The following is a 3,712-nucleotide window of genomic DNA, read 5'->3' as shown; positions in this document are numbered from 1 at the left end:
ACCTGTTATTGCTCAATCTCGTGCGGCTAGAAGCCGCCTGTCCCTCTAAGAAGAAAAGTAATCGCTGACAGCACGAAGGATGTCACGCGACTAGTTAGCAGGCTAGAGTCTCGTTCGTTATCGGAATTAACCAGACAAATCGCTCCACCAACTAAGAACGGCCATGCACCACCACCCACCGAATCAAGAAAGAGCTATCAATCTGTCAATCCTTCCGGTGTCCGGGCCTGGTGAGGTTTCCCGTGTTGAGTCAAATTAAGCCGCAGGCTCCACTCCTGGTGGTGCCCTTCCGTCAATTCCTTTAAGTTTCAGCTTTGCAACCATACTTCCCCCGGAACCCAAAAGCTTTGGTTTCCCGGAGGCTGCCCGCCGAGTCATCGGAGGAACTGCGGCGGATCGCTGGCTGGCATCGTTTATGGTTAGAACTAGGGCGGTATCTGATCGCCTTCGAACCTCTAACTTTCGTTCTTGATTAATGAAAACATACTTGGCAAATGCTTTCGCTTCTGTTCGTCTTGCGACGATCCAAGAATTTCACCTCTAACGTCGCAATACGAATGCCCCCGCCTGTCCCTATTAATCATTACCTCGGGTTCCGAAAACCAACAAAATAGAACCGAGGTCCTATTCCATTATTCCATGCACACAGTATTCAGGCGGGCTTGCCTGCTTTAAGCACTCTAATTTGTTCAAAGTAAACGTGCCGGCCCACCGAGACACTCACTCAAGAGCACCCTGGTAGGATTGCAACGGGGTCCGCCTCGGGACGCACGAGCACGCACGAGGCGCGTCGCACGCCTTCAGCTCGCCCCACCGGCAGGACGTCCCACGATACATGCCAGTTAAACACCGACGGGCGGTGAACCAACAGCGTGGGACACAAATCCAACTACGAGCTTTTTAACCGCAACAACTTTAATATACGCTATTGGAGCTGGAATTACCGCGGCTGCTGGCACCAGACTTGCCCTCCAATAGATACTCGTTAAAGGATTTAAAGTGTACTCATTCCGATTACGGGGCCTCGGATGAGTCCCGTATCGTTATTTTTCGTCACTACCTCCCCGTGCCGGGAGTGGGTAATTTGCGCGCCTGCTGCCTTCCTTGGATGTGGTAGCCGTTTCTCAGGCTCCCTCTCCGGAATCGAACCCTGATTCCCCGTTACCCGTTACAACCATGGTAGGCGCAGAACCTACCATCGACAGTTGATAAGGCAGACATTTGAAAGATGCGTCGCCGGTACGAGGACCGTGCGATCAGCCCAAAGTTATTCAGAGTCACCAAGGCAAACGGACCGGACGAGCCGACCGATTGGTTTTGATCTAATAAAAGCGTCCCTTCCATCTCTGGTCGGGACTCTGTTTGCATGTATTAGCTCTAGAATTACCACAGTTATCCAAGTAACGTGGGTACGATCTAAGGAACCATAACTGATTTAATGAGCCATTCGCGGTTTCACCTTAATGCGGCTTGTACTGAGACATGCATGGCTTAATCTTTGAGACAAGCATATGACTACTGGCAGGATCAACCAGGGAGCTGCGTCAACTAGAGCTGAGCAGCCGGCCGCCCGGGAGTGTGTCCCGGGGGCCCGCGCGAACACGCAAGCGTCCGCTCAATTATTCTGCAAACAGGAGGAGGCTGAGCTCCCCTGCACCATACACCTCGAAACCCTCTCAGGTCCCGGCGGCGCGCAGCGCCGTCCTAAGTACTTGGTCGGGTTCGAGAGAGGCGCAATCGCCCGGGGTTTGGCGAGTAGACGCTTTAGGTGCGACCACCCGTGCTCCCAACTGAGCTTGCCGCTGCCGACAGAGGCCCGGGAGCGTGCTGTCGTGGCATTGCCGGCGGGAGACAACACGCGCCACCTACGGTGACCGGCAGCTCCAACGCCAGCGCCACAGAAGGACAAAAGCCCCACTTGGGTGCCGAAGCGAACTCTCCCAGCACAGCGCACGCGCCAACACGTCCGCACAGCTGCGATACAAACCACCTGCGAGAACCGCAGAGGCGACCGAGCAGCAGACGGCGTCGCGGCGCCGAGCGCCGGGCGGCGGCGCATCCTCAGCGCACACAGTCCTCAATCGGACCAGCACACTGCAGATGTCCACCGCGCTTCGCACCGGGCCCGCGAGGACCTACTTTGGCCGCACGGCGCCGCGTGCAGGGTGCGCCGGCGCGCAGCTGCGCCGCCTGCCGCCTCCGTCGGCCGGCGCGCCTGCCACTGGCCGCCCCCACCAGCCGGCTGTAGCGCGTGCGCCCACGCACCGCGCGGCCAGCACGCCGGGAGGCCCCCCCTCACCGGCCGGGGACGGTCCCACCCAGCCACCGCCGCGTATCGCTTCACACCCAGATGCCATTCACGTTCGTGGGCATGGTGGGTATCGCTGGAACAACCGGTTGGTAGCTCAACCGATCGTCGCCATCACTGATTCACCTCTAGCGAGAACAACCGCACCACAACGGTTTACCAGTTGTTCATTTGCGTAACGTCACCAGCAAACGTAGGCGTCCATCGCCATTTGCAAATTCAACGATTGTTGCATGCCTGTGTCAGGTGTCACGACACACTATGTCTGCCCACATACACGCAACAACATGTGCACGCTTCGCGAACACGTGGAAGGTGGCCCCCGTACGTATGCGATGTCCATTGCGCGAACGACTGTCAACCGGCCTCTGTCGCATGTCGCAGATGTGGAACGCAGTGCACCATGCTATCACGGTGTGTGAGAAGAGACGACTACGTCTGACAACACACGCCACTACATCAACAGACGGCTCATGCTGATCGCCATCCAGGGCATACCACACTGCAATCCAGCTCTTATAGGGAGACGACACGTAGCTGAGTGCACAACATTTGGACCGCATGGTTCGCCGTTGTTGGCGCAGTCGTTGTACGGTCACATGTACCACGATGTATCATTCAGTACATGAGGACCAATGTGCAGTACAGTGTGTGATTTGGACGTACAACATCAGCGGACAGTTGACACAGGCCGTACCACAGCGTAGGCTAAGTGCTTCGCCATGCGAATGCCAATGAACAACTGCAAATGCCAATGAACAACTGCAAAGGGCATTGAGCATGTACGTCCTGCTGCCATCCACATTACAGTGTATAGCTGCAAGGTGTTTAACATGAAGCGATACACTGGGGACCGGGCAGTGCGAGTAGCAAACTATATTGCGGGGGTTGCAGTTAGGCAACACTACACTAATTTAACGCGTCGTATGACAATTACAGAGCAGGTTAAGGCCCAACGTGTGTTGGGTTAAGGCCCAACGTGTGTTGGGTTAAGGCCCAACGTGTGTTGGGTTAAGGCCCAACGTGTGTTGGGTTAAGGCCCAACGTGTGTTGGGTTAAGGCCCAACGTGTGTTGGGTTAAGGCCCAACGTGTGTTGGGTTAAGGCCCAACGTGTGTTGGGTTAAGGCCCAACGTGTGTTGGGTTAAGGCCCAACGTGTGTTGGGTTAAGGCCCAACGTGTGTTGGGTTAAGGCCCAACGTGTGTTGGGTTAAGGCCCAACGTGTGTTGGGTTAAGGCCCAACGTGTGTTGGGTTAAGGCCCAACGTGTGTTGGGTTAAGGCCCAACGTGTGTTGGGTTAAGGCCCAACGTGTGTTGGGTTAAGGCCCAACGTGTGTTGGGTTAAGGCCCAACGTGTGTTGGGTTAAGGCCCAACATAGGTTGGGTTAAGGCCCAACATAGGTT

At 55.9% G+C, this 3,712-nt stretch overlaps 1 non-coding gene across 1 annotated transcript in view; it reads right to left on the bottom strand.

Moving 5' to 3' along the window:
• The window catches only part of LOC126435249 (small subunit ribosomal RNA), a 1,910-nt gene extending 372 nt beyond the window's left edge, over nucleotides 1–1,538 (bottom strand). Inside the window, exon 1 of the ribosomal RNA XR_007579794.1 lies at nucleotides 1–1,538. This exon is cut by the window's left edge and continues 372 nt beyond it. This is a non-coding gene — a ribosomal RNA (small subunit ribosomal RNA).
• Between the last annotated feature and the right edge of the window lie 2,174 nt (nucleotides 1,539–3,712).

Source organism: Schistocerca serialis, unplaced genomic scaffold (genome assembly GCF_023864345.2).
Source record: "Schistocerca serialis cubense isolate TAMUIC-IGC-003099 unplaced genomic scaffold, iqSchSeri2.2 HiC_scaffold_1199, whole genome shotgun sequence".
Taxonomy (NCBI): domain Eukaryota; kingdom Metazoa; phylum Arthropoda; class Insecta; order Orthoptera; family Acrididae; genus Schistocerca; species Schistocerca serialis.
The sequence above is the reverse complement of the archived record's forward strand: the minus strand, read 5'-3'. Positions and strand labels throughout refer to the sequence as shown.